The sequence below is a fragment of the Oryctolagus cuniculus genome, chromosome 13 (assembly GCF_051225735.1).
Source record: "Oryctolagus cuniculus isolate XC-2025 breed Fujian yellow rabbit chromosome 13, ASM5122573v1, whole genome shotgun sequence".
In the NCBI taxonomy this organism is placed as follows: Eukaryota; Metazoa; Chordata; class Mammalia; order Lagomorpha; family Leporidae; genus Oryctolagus; species Oryctolagus cuniculus.
Genome location: NC_142879.1, coordinates 15,514,621 through 15,528,253, shown reverse-complemented (window position 1 = coordinate 15,528,253; position 13,633 = coordinate 15,514,621). Strand labels below are relative to the sequence as shown.

At 38.3% G+C, this 13,633-nt stretch overlaps 1 pseudogene; it reads right to left on the bottom strand.

Moving 5' to 3' along the window:
- LOC138845088 (large ribosomal subunit protein uL3 pseudogene) overlaps positions 1 to 11,006 on the bottom strand; it is an 83,703-nt pseudogene extending 72,697 nt beyond the window's left edge.
- Positions 11,007 to 13,633: the final 2,627 nt, after the last annotated feature.

Below are 13,633 nucleotides of genomic sequence, written 5' to 3'. Positions count from 1 at the left end.
TACAGGTTTTGTAGCATTTAACTAGAATTACATTTGTAGGATAGATACATCCTGACAAAAGGAAACAAAAGCAACATCTCTGATGGGCAAAGATAAAAATGTTTCCTCCCGCTCCAGCATGTGCTTAGGCACAATGGCATCTAACAGCTTTGTAAGGTTTTTGACATTAGGGACCACCTCTTTTATGTGCTCTGAATTGATACTGGCACCCCATAGGTGTTTAATAAATATTAATACAACTAGACTTAATAATAAATGAAAAGGAAACGCTTCTCGAGTAAACCCCGTGGTGGATGCCCATCGCAAGACGTGCTTCACTGTTTTCAAAGGCAGCCTTTCATTTCAGACATAATCTTCAAGACTCATAATTTTATCTGTTTCATTTAAAAATAATATAAAGAGTATCCTTAGCTATTTCTTCATTTAGTGCAAAGTAAAATTTCACTTCCAGAAGAAACAGTAACAGAGGCACAAAAACCAAACTGTAGACCATTCATGATGTACACTTGTATATCAGGAACTAAGGCCAGATGGGGCTATAAAATTAGCCCTAAATCTCAACATTTAATTCCATATGTTTCAACAGAATAATGTAGGACATCATTCAGGAGATAGGGAGGCGCTGGAAATATTCTTTTGCAGTTTTTTACTTCTCTTTTCCCCAATCCTGACAACCACCCATCCAGGCTTAGAAATTGGCTGTCCCAGTATGAGAGGGGAGGAAGGCTCACTAAAAAGATTTGATATACTGAAGGGAGGCAAGAGGGCATTGAAGTTGTGTGCAGGCAGTTTTTATTCACTCAGATGTGGAATGTAGCAATTTTAAGTGGATTTCAAAAATACAGTTGCATCTTGTTGGATTTAATGACACAAAGAAATACTCCCTTTATCTAATAATTTGTTATTTGTAGACACAGAAAGGACTTTAGGTCACAAGATCGGTCATCCTGCATTCAAGTGGAGTTGGGGTAGCATGAATGACAGTTGGCTTGTTTACACAGCTTTTAGTCTATGTCTCTAGACATTTCGATAAAAAAGAGTACATACAAATCAGTCAAATAACAGGTCTGATTGATTTCACTCAATTCCTCCTTTCCCCTACATAACTATTTCATTAGAAGGAACAACTTTCATATAAAGTTAGTTTTTCAATAATCTTACCTACTTATAAAAGTATCTCATCACCTCTATAAGGTGCCAGTGCTGTGGTGTGGTAGGTTAATCTGCCACTCTGTGACAGTGGCATCCCATATGGGTGCTGGTTTGATTTCTGGCTGCTCTATTTTTGATCCAGCTCCCTGCTGGTGTGCCTGGGAAGGCAGTGGAAGATGACCCAAGTACTTGGGCCCTGCACCCCAAGAAAGCTCCTGGCTTCTGATCAGCCCAGCTCTAGCCATTGTGGCCATTTGGGGAGTGAACCAGTGGATGGAAGATATCTTTCTTTCTTCCTCTCTCTCTGTAACTCTGCCCTTCAAATAAAACAAACAAATCTTGAAAAAAAGAAAGAAAGAAAGAAAGAGGTATGCTTATATCTAGTAACTGTTTACTGGAAAAACATTTAATCAAAGCAATTTTTTTACCCATAACATTTGAGTAAGAATACTTCACTCCCAAAATAATAGAAAAGTACTTATAAAGGATTATGTAATGGGATAAATAACCCAAAATCCTTTTTAAAAATCAGTCAAAAACATTTTGGGCCTGACGATATCTGACCCAAAATTTTTCTTCTTTTTTTTTTTTTTTCCAAACAATACTGACTGTAATATATAAAGGGCAAAAATATGGGGTAAATAGACAAAGATTATACCAAAACTTTCAATTTCTAAGGTATTCTTAGATGCTTCACTTTTGACTTAGAAAAGTTAGATTATCTAGTGTGGAATTCCAAATAGTGTCGAAGTGCATTATAGTAATTGATGTTAACATTAAGCAGTATGGAAAGTTCTTGCCAGAAATGACACTACAGTTCAAGACCACACTAACTGGCTAGAAATAAGCATCTCTCTGGAAAGTGCTGCCTGTCAAAAATAAAATATTTTGACACATTTGCATGCCTGAAGTCTAAGTTCCATGTGGATCACAAATTGGGAGACTAGCCACGGCTACTAGATATGCTCATCTTGCTCCCTTCTCAGCTGCGCTGGAGACTAAAGTAGCAGTTTGGTTGTGGGCTTATATTCCAAACACAGCCAGTGTGACTGAGTTTCAGCCAGAGAGAAAGCTTTCCTTGGGTGCAGATACCAGGACTGTGCCCTTGAAGTATAACCTGAAGATGAAGCTCTCTAATTAAATAAGCTCAAATTTTAAAAGTAAGACTTTAAACATTTAGATTCTCCTTTTAAGTAAAAATATCACTGGTAAATGTGATAAATTGTTTGGTATTATCAGAATTCAGTCCTTAGTAACAGCACAGATAGGTACCTTGTGTTTAGACAATAGGAATCATCACACTCCCATAATTCTTACAAAACAGTTTTCATTTTTCTGTAAATTTAGTTTTCAAAGCACAGAATGTTCCAAAGGAATTAAGAAAGGGAGACAGAGAGAAAGCAGATGAAAAAAAATTTACTCTGATTTAGAGTTTTGCATAAGTAAATATTAGGCACTAGTAGCCTAAAACATTCAACACCAAAGAAAAAAGGGAAGAATTGGGCAGAAAAACCTATGAATGTGGAGCCACAATATGAATACTGTATTCTTCTTAAGGCATTATATAATGATTTTATGAACACATTAACACAAAATAAAAGCTCTATGACAATAAAAGATTCAGAAAAGAGAAAATGGAATCATCCTTCTGTCGCTCCCCGTCTTCGTGGAGGAACGACACAGGACCCTGCGCTGTTCTTTCGTCTGCTCGGCCCTCCCCGGGTTTGCTGCTGGTTCTTCCCGGGTTGGCTACTGTCCCTTCCACCTTCGTGGAAGGGCGGTTCCCCCTGGCCACTTTCCCCACTTCCGCGGGGGAGCAGCACACCGCCGGCCGGCTCTCTCGGGGGCTGCACAGGTGTTCCCTCAGATGTTCCCCTTAGATGTTCCTGGTGCATGTTGTCTCTCTCCTCCTTTATAGTCCTCTTCCGCCAATCCCAACTCAGCTGCCCACACGCCGAGTACGCTGCTCTCCTCCAATCAGGAGCAGGATCAGCTCCTGGAGGTCATCACTCAAGTTGGCAAGAGGCAGCTGCGTAGAAGCTGTTTTATCCTCTCCCAGCGCCATATTGTGGGAGAGCAGATGCATAGAATAAGTCTTAATTCCAGTAACTTAGTCTAGTCCGGGTTGCTCCCCACATCCTTCTACTATTTTTAAATTTCAATTTTAATTTTCACTTGTATCTATTTTGAGAGCATAAAATGTTCAAACTGCTTGTGGTACATATTTACACATTTTGAACGGTTTTCACTTAAGAGAAAACAACTGTTATATATATTTTCACTTCATCTTCAAACTTTCTAATGGATGTAAAATATTCTGTCATCTGATTAAACTCATCCTTCATTGATTAAAAAATACATTTAGTACCTACATATCCCAGGTTCTGTCCAAAGCACTGGGCATATAGCAGATATAAGTTCAATGTTTTGTTTTCATAGAATAATGTTCTAGTGGGGGACACAGACGGTAAGTACATAAATTTCTAATAATATAATGGATAGTTAGAAAACAAATGGATAGGAGCCTGCTTTAGAAAAAATTACCCAAGCGCTGGCGCTGTGGTACAGCAGGTTAATGCCCTGGCCTGAAGTGCCGGCATCCCATATGGGTGCCGGTTCTAGTCCTGGCTGCTCCTCTTCCGATCCAGCTCTCTGCTAATGTGCCTGGGAAGGCAGTGGAAGATGGCTCAAGTGCTTGGGCCCGTGCACCCATATGGGAGACCCATAAGAAGATCCTGGCTCCTGGCTTCGGATTGGCTCAGCTCCAGCCGTTGCAGCCATCTGGTGAGTGAACCATCGGATGGAAGACTTCTCCCTCTCTCTCTCTCTCTCTCTGCCTCTTCTTCTCTGAGTAATTCTGCCTTTCAAATAAATAAATAAATCTTTAAAAAAAAGAAAAAGTTACCCATCGATCTCTCCAAGGGGAAATATTTAAAGAAGACATGAAAGAAGGGCTGCAGTCATTCATTAAACTCTCTTGGGGAACATTGGGCATAGGGGAGAGAAAATACATAAACCCTGAGATGCTTGGAGAAATCAGAAAGCCAGCTCAGTTATTCTGATTCTATGAAAGAAAGAGGTATGAAATGAAGTCAGCACCATTACGAGGCCAAAATATAGGTCAGGGGCTGGGAATACATAGTAAGGATGTCTTCTTTATTCATACACTGGCATCATCAAACTTTGGGAGCAGGGGTTGATCTAACCTACTTGTGAGTGTTTTGAAGAGGTTGATCATAGAGATAGAGACAAGAAGAATGCTAGGACACTACTGCTGACTTAGATACCAAACTAATCAATGTCCTACTCTTCAATAAAACATATCTGTCTACACTTACATATTGATGAGACACAAATCTTCAAGTTAACAGGTACTTTAACAGAATCTGACCCTTTAATAAATTGTATGCGAGTTACAGAAAGGCACCTCCTTGGGTCTCTTCAACAGTACTCCAACATCACATTAAAAAGACAAGGTTTTCTTTGTTTTATTGCAATGTGTCAGGTATTTTTTTAAAAAGCTGAGTTAATATATTCTAGATGAGGAGAAATTTGTGGGAAAGGGTCAGCCATGGTTTACTTGCCCACCCAATTAACATTATTTGATTAGGAATAGTATTATAACTGATGGTTATTATTAACCTTTTTTTTGTACAAAGGATATTCTTAGAATAAATTTACAAGAGAGGAAGTAATTGGTCCCTATAAAATTTTTCTATTTTCTATCAAGCAGTATATGGACTTAATACTAATGTATCATTCCAATTAGTTTCTCTTTTAATCTAGCCTTGGGAATTGTAATAACCTGTAAATTGTATTTTTTAGTGTTTCCATAACTTTTTTAACCTTGTTTTCCAGATTTTACCTGTCTATAAAGCTTTAGACCTTGGTGTGGATGTGTGTGGTCAGAGGCAGAAGAGGCCATTGGATTAGTAAAACTATTTGTACTGAAATGTTTCCTCAGAACTTTTGTCACTGTATTTGATCTGAAGCTGAAAAGCAATTTTTAAAAGGGTATTATGACCTTTAAATGTGTCCTGTTTTAGTCACTCTGACAATTAAAGAAATTACAAGACAAAGTGACTACCTTTGAAAAAAAACAATTCACTTTCTCTTTAGATGAGCTATGAATATGAATTGACAGGAGTATGGTATAGGAAAATAAATATGGTATTTGGAGACATTTATTTAGATTTATTTGAAAGGCAGAGAAAGAGGGACAGTGAGAGAGAGCGAGAGAATGCATGAGCACATAAGCTGGTTTAATCCTCAAATGCCCACAACAGCAAAGTCTGGACCAGCCCAAAACCAAGAACAATACAAGTCTAACTTAAGGGTGTCAAGGACCCAAGAACGTAAGCCATAACCTGCTGCCTACCAGGGTGTGCATGAGTAGTAAGCTGGAATCAACAATGGAGCTGGGACTTGAACCCAGGTACTCTGCTTTGTAGGCATCCCAACCTGAAGCTTAACTGCTAGGCCAAATTCTCATCCCTGATTACTTCAAAGTAACACAGTTGCATTCACATGCATTTTACATGACAATCTACAATCACTGAAGAGTACTTAAAGGGAGAAGATTCCACAGTTTTGAAGAACACTAATAAACAAACAAATAGGAGAGTTTGAAAACCACAGAATAAGGGTCAGCATGTGAGAGACTAGACAATAGTATTAATCTGCCATGTAACTCATTGTCTACTACAAAGTTCTTGAGATTTACATCTGTTATATACAACAATCACTTTCTTGAGTAGTTCTTCAAATATAATCTTAATGTCATGTTCAGCAGCCAAGGACAAGACAAGACCACCCAGAACAAAGACCTGGAATGCAGCCAGTCCACCAACTTTACTATAATACTGTAAACCATTCAATTCTGCTGAATCATACATGTTAATAGGGCCTAAAAAACAAACAGGTGTGCCTTCAACTTGAAAATCAAATAACCAAATAAAAGCTAAAAAAGATGTGTAGAAGTCCTTTTAGCAGCATTACTTTGAATAGCCAGGAATCAGTGATCTATGGTCCGAGCCAACAATGGGGGAATCAAATCACCCAACAAGTGAAAGAACAAGGGCACAAGAGCTATAACTGTATTTCCAGAAGGAAAAAAAAAAAACACCATCATTGTCACAGAGGAAGGATGGCCTTCTATGCTATTCATAACTTCAGGTGACTTCACTGTAAAATATGCCTTAAAGATTTGTGTACTGCCTATGACCAAACAAGTACAGACAGTCCTATTGGCAACAGTCCACACTGCAGAATGTCCAGGAGGATAAGTTGTTTCTCAGATTTCCTAGAGAGGATCTTCCAAGATAACATACTGATCACATGTCTACAGTAAAAATCTGTATCCTCTGAAGCACAGATTCTGGAAATCCAGACTTAAAAATATGGGTCTCCAGATGAGGCCGGTGGTAGACAGTGACCAAGCAGGTGTAGTAATGAGGTTATTAGAAAGACTAGTGGGGGAACAATCCATGTGAGGCAAACCTGAAAAATTAGATTACAGGTGAGTAAAATTAAAGGGATCACACTGAGATATTAAAGAAGCAGAACACTGAGAAACCAAGGAATGCATATACAGAGTTGCAGATCTGACCTCACAAGAAAAATGAGTAATTAGAGAGGGAGGACAAGAGAAGGATAAGATGAATAGAAAACACGCATTTAGCTTCCTCAGGATGAGACAAGAATGTGAGATGGGCAATCCAGGGCAAACACACTGTAATGGCTAGCCTCGGGGAGAAAGTCTGATTAGAAGAGGAGTGTAGGTCTGATCTGATTTCATCATCATTTAAAAAAAAAATCATCTATTATTTTTCACTTTATGTTTCTGTGTGGGAACAAACTGTTGAAATCCTTACTTAAGGTATACTAAGCTGATCTTCTGTATACTAAGATAATCGAAAATGAATCTTGATGTGAATGGAAGGGGAGAGGGAGTGGGAAAGGGGAGGGTGGTGGGTGGGAGGGACGGTATGGGGGGGAAAGCCATTGTAACCCATGAGACGTACTTTGGAAATTTATATTCATTAAATAAAAGATAAAAAAAAATAAATAAATAAATTGGTAAAAAAAAAAAAAAAAAAAAAGGAGTGTAGGATATATTCTCAGACCGGTTCAAGTAAAAGCCATTGTAAAATTATTGCCATGACTGGCTTGCTGGATTTAGAAAATTCCATTTGTTGAAAAACAGAATTAAAAGATATATTTATTTAGATGCATTTTTTAAATCCATTCACTTTTTTTTTTCATGTATTTCTATGAAAGTTCTGAAGATCTCTTGTATTACCTACCCAATCCTCCTAAGAGTAGAAATTATATCAATAGCCAATTTACTTGATAACTGTCTTAACATTTTGTACATTATTTTCTGCATCTGTAGTGGCTGCAAGAAGACAATGGTTCTTACCAGACAATAGTCAGAAAGACTGGAAGAACTACACGGAGCCTTTTGCCTCGCTCTCCAGCCTACTGAAGGATTTGTCTCACCCAAAGCCACTTTGAATCAGGGTAATCAAGTGGTAGAAGGGAAGAAGAATCAACGAGGTCACCATCACTGTCATCAGCAAGCATCCCTAAGGTGTGAAGTCAGTGTCAGGGAAAGCATGGACTTAACGCAAAGCCCATCCTTTCCACAGTGATGGTGAATATTCCCATCTGGCTATAGTTGAATCTGCATCTGGTTGTATCAGGAGCTGTTTAAAAGAAGTGCACAGGGGCTGGCACTGCAGTGCAGCAAGTGAAAGCCCCAGCTTGCAGTGCCAGCATCCCTTATGGGTGCCAGTTCGAGTCCTGGCTGCTCCACTTTCGATCCAGCTCCCTGTTAATGTGCCTGGGAAAGCAGCCAGGGATGGTTCATGTTCTTGGACCTCTGCACCCAAGTGTGAGACCCTGAAGAAGTTCATGGCTCATGGCTTTGTATCAGCTCAGTTCTGGTCATTGCGGCCATTTGGGGAGTTAACCAGTAGATGGAAGACCTCTCTCCCTCTCTGTCTCTCTCTCTGTCTCTCTCTCTGTCTCTCTCTCTCTCTGTGTCTCTACTTCTCTCTGTGTGTAACTCTTTCAAATAAATAAATAAATCTTTTTAAAAAAGTAAGAAAAAAGATGTGTGAAAGGAACAAAATAGATAGTTTTTTAAATGTTAAGAATGCCCCATTTAGATGTCCTCATATTATAGGCAAATTGTTTAAATTCAACAGAAATGGAAGATACGCACTCCTGGAAGTGTGGAGGAAGGATTCACGGTTTTGATTCATCTATCTGCCCCCAGACAGTTGCTATTGATTTTGGCTTGGCTGAGATCATGATGCTTTTATGACAGGGATTTATTTCTGCTGAAAGACTTGGGAAACATTCATGTCTTTCAGATATTTCCTGGAGAAGTCTCATGTCTTACCAGCAACAATGCACACTCAGGACTAGTGATTGTTAAAAATGAAAGCATAGAATTTCTTTTTAAAAAATGAGTATTAAAAGTCACTCACAGGATTAAAGAACATCTGTGATTCACCAAAGTCATTGCCTTTGTTAGCCCTTTCTTCTGGGGTTCAGTGCATATTCAAAGTCATGAACAGGCTTTTCTCAGGTTCTTGATCTCTAATTCATTAAAAACTAATTGTTCATAAATGTTCTAAGTCAACACATCATTTCACTGATAATATATCCTATAGTTTTAGTTCCCAAATGCCAATTTCTTCCATCATGGTACAATTTTTTTGACATTTCAAAATGGCTTTAAATATATAAAACAAAAATTCAGAGGTAGTGATATAGTTCCCACAAGCCCTTCAGCCCATTCCCCCCCATTAACCCCCTATTAACATCTCATATCAGTATCCTTGTCAGAATTAACAAACCACACGCAGCTTCCCCTATTCTTTAATCAAAGTTCCTTTTATTCTTTCTACTTCTCTCAGACTCTGGTAACCAATATTCTGTATTTATATCGAGTTCTCTCTTCCTTTTACTCTTTTTAATTTAGTTCCCAAATGTAAAGGAGAATATGTGGTATTTGTCTTTCTGCGTCTTGCTTATCTGATTCAAAATGATGTCATCCAGTTCCATTCAATTTGCTGAAAATGACAGGATTTCTTTATTTTTAAAAACTGAATAGTATTCTATTGGCATATATACCACATTTTCTTTATCCATTCATCCAATGATGGACACTTTGGTTGATTTTATATTTTGGCTTTGTGGACAGTGCTGCCTCAAACATGGTAAAGCAGGTGTATCTTTGAAAACAATGAGTCCTGCCTTTTGGGTGAATATCCATAGCAGGGCTGCTGAATCTTATGGCAGTTCTATTTCTCCATACTGTTGTCTCAGTGGCTGCACCAATTCATAATCCCATTAACGGCATATCACAGTTCTTTTCTCTACGTTCTCCTCAGAATTCATTACTCTCTTCCTTTTTGATAAAAATTGTCCTGACAGGTGGCAGAAAACCTTTAAATGTGTATATAAAGTAAATGATTAACAAACCAGATGCATAAGTCATATATGAATATTAATAATTGGTTTCCAACATCAGGCAAGGATAGTGAACCTGAGATCTATTTCCTGCTTAGGTCAGATATTACTGCCCATTCATCATCATCCAATATTTATAGGCTCAAAGTAGGATTAAAATGGAGAGACTCTACCTTTATGTTCTACCCATGAAACACTTAAAGTACAAAATATAACTTCACACTTTAGATGCGTTTTCCTAAAGACGTCCAATTATCTGATTGCAGAGATGCATGCTCACGGCACATGTGACCAGTGCACATTCACCAGCTCCCTGCTGCCTGATTCTGAACACCTTCAGTTTGAAAGACTTCTAACTGCTCACAGCTGAGTGATAGCAGCACTAGCGACAGAACTACATTTCCCATCTCTCGGATACATGCTTAGTTATCACTCGCATCAATGCAGTAGCCGAGAAAAACGCTCCTGAGAGATTCACTGCTTCCTCACCTGATTTCTCAGCCACTCCCAGACCAGCACCGAGGGGTGCAGTGTTCTTAGGCATTTCTACAGTCCCAACTCCAAAGGTCACTGATCTGCTTCAGAGTTAACATCTCAAAGAATTTTAGATAAACATGAACCTTCTGACTCTTCTATCCCAGGGTAGCTGCAAGCTAACTGTAAGTGAAGTGTGTATGTTTCTCTTTGCGTATGGCTGCTGGACAGACTCCCAGTGGCAATTTGAAAATTGCACAAAACTAACAACTGGACCCAGGCAATAGGAGCTCCTTTACTTTCAAGGGTCCAGAGTAAGTCCTAAGTAAGCTCGTGGAGGTTTTCATATAATGATCTCATCCAAGTTCCTTGGAGTTATTAGTAATTGGCTAAATTCACAGCTTCGATTCGATGTGATTCATCAACAAAGTGTTTAACTGCTTATCAAAACCTACACAACTAGAGTTATAAACTTAGTACCGATAGAGTCCTATGCATTCTTTCCTGTGGGACTGCAGGCTGACAAAGCAGACTTCTAGAGCATGCCAGGGCTTTTAGCGCTGACAGATATGAGGGGAAAAAAACCTGGCAACAGAAAAAAAGTCAATATTTTCCCCCTTAGATAACGTATTTATTTTTCAGAAATTGGTTTCAATATTTGGAGTGCTTGCTTTCTAAACGCTTACTTGCCTGTCTTCAACAGACACTTCCCTACAAGCACAATTATTATCCCTTTTAGTAGTCTTAGATCAAAGATATCAAAACTCGGAATTTGGTTTTTCTGTAAAAATCTGTTCCCCATTTGGCACAGGGGACTCAGTTCCAGTCTGATGCTTGGCAGCCTCCAGCAAATCACGCAAGCCGGGACGCACTTGCTGCTTAGTGCACACGCGCATTGCGTGCGCACGAGGACATTCACAGTGAGGCTCCTCCCCTCCTGAAGAAGAGTACAGAAAGCCATATCTCACTAGACACACTAAAGAACAGCACACTAAGGACAGAGATCCTACATGAGGAGTAAGTGCACAGTGACTCCTGTTGTTGACTTAACAAATTGACACTCTTGTTTATGGCATCAGTAATCACCCTAGGCTCTTGTCATGAGCTGCCAAGGCTATGGAAGCCCCCTGAGTTCACTGACTCTGATCATATTTAGACAAGGCCATGGTCAAAGTGGAAGTTTTATCCTCCCTTCAGAGAAAGGTACCTCCTTCTTTGATGGCCCATTCTTTCCACTGGGATCTCACTCGCAGAGATCTTACATTTAGTTCCCGCCCCCCCCCCCAGAGTGTCTTGGCTTTCCACATGAAATACTCTCATGGGCTTTTCAACCGGATCCACATGCCTTAAGGGCTGATTCTGAGGCCAGAGTGCTGTTTAGGACATCTGCCATTCTATGGGTCTGCTGTGTATCTCACTTCCCATGTTGGATCATTCTCTCCCTTTTTGATTCTATCAGCTAGTATTTGCAGACACTATTTTTGTTTATGTGATCCCTTTGGTTCTTAGTCCTATCATTATGATCAATTGTGAACAGAAACTGATCACTGGGACTAGTGAGATGGCATTGGTACATGCCACTTTGATGGGATTGAATTGGAATCCCCTGGTATGTTTCTAACTCTACCGTTTGAGGTAAGTCAGCTTGAGCATGTCCCGAATTGCACATCTCTTCCCTCTCTTATTCCCACTCTTACATTTAACAGCGATCACTTTTCAGTTAAGTTTCAGCACTTAAGAAGAATTGTGTATTGATTACAGTATTCAACCAAAAGTATTAAGTAGAACAAACAAACAAAAAATACTTAGAGGGATAACATATCAAGTTGCTCATCAACAGTCAGGGTGAGGGCTGATCAAGTCACTGTTTCTCCTAGTGTTCATTTCACTTTAACAGGTTTCCTTTTTGGTGCTCAGTTAGTTGTCACCTATCAAAGAGAACAAGTGGTATTTGTCCCTTTGGGATTGGCTTATTTCACTCAGCATAATGTTTTCCAAATTCCTAACGGGGATCACTTAATTAAAACTTTATATTTGATCTCAGCCAAAAGGCAGAGAAGCAATTAAATTAAAACGTCATACTGCTATTTCTTTTATTAAAGTAGGTGATCAGTATAGTTTCCTATGGCTCCTCTGCAGCTAAAAATTTTATCCTTGTAAATAGATAAAGATTCTCCTTGGTAGACATGTTAGTGTGACACTAGTTTTCTTTGGCAGTGTCTGCAATCCAATATATACTGATGTCTACCTTACATTGAGGACCGGGATCTGGGAATTTTTCTTTACCAAGATATTAAGCTACATCTTGCTTAGAGAGACAAATTTACACTTCTTGGTATACTTTCCACAGACCTTCTACATAACATCAGAGTTCTTATGAACAAAGCTTTATAGCATCCTTTGTCAGGAAAGTACAGTTAAAATGAAATGTATGTTCCCTCTTTCCTATGGATCATTTATTTCTGGATGAAAGTTAACCTTGAGAATTAATGAACAAAGCAAAGAATGATGGTAGTGGGACTTAGGAAAAGTATGTTAAACAATTAAATATAATATTTGACTAATTTTGTAATTGAGAGATCTCTTATAAAAAGTGGTACTTTCCATAAACAGAGAGAGCAATTGGGAACCAGAGAAGTCATGACTTACAAGGCTGAATATTTAGGGAAAAGAAGGCACAGAACAAAAAGAAAAATGCCAGCTTCATAATATGGAGGCTGAGTTAAAAATGGCTAAGCATTTCTGTCAGTCATGTATGTTAAACTTCTAGGTTGTATTATTCATGTAAAAAACTTTTGGTTACAAATAGTAGTAGTTGTTGGAGTAGTGGAAACATAAATACAACAAACATTACTACTACAAAGACACATGTATTAGAAACTAGTAATACACTAAGTGTTTCAGAATACATGCCAATATAGAAGGACATTCTTAACAGAAAAAAAGAATTATGAAAGATTATTAAGCATAGAAATGGGAATTATTCACTATCATCCTAGGAAATAAGATTTTAGAAGGTGTCTTTATAATAAAGCATAAAGTATTACATTTGTTTCACAGCTGTATTATATATAAGTATTGCAATTCCCTCCCATAGGAATAAAGTATTTTCTGCGGAATGAGTGAATTCTAAAGCAGTGTGAATTCTTAAGCAATAAAATAAGTAAGTACAATCTTACACAAAGGAATTAGGTAAGAATGGTCAAGAAAATTATTTCAACACAATTAGCTGCAACAGTTGAAAGATATTAAAGGTCTGGAAAGAATCTTTTAACCATATGGGAGTTATTAATAAATCAATATCATATTTGACAGCCATTCTAATAACCTAAAACCAGCTTCAAAGTCAGATTATTTGGAAATCTGTATTTATTTTAGCATATCAGATGACAAAGGAAGAAATGTGGTATTTATACATAAAAATATGTTCATATGTTGATATGAGGGCAATTAGTAACCTATGGGATAAAGCTAAAGCAATCTTTAGTGTAATTGTTTCCATTTTGCACATTTATAAAGGCAG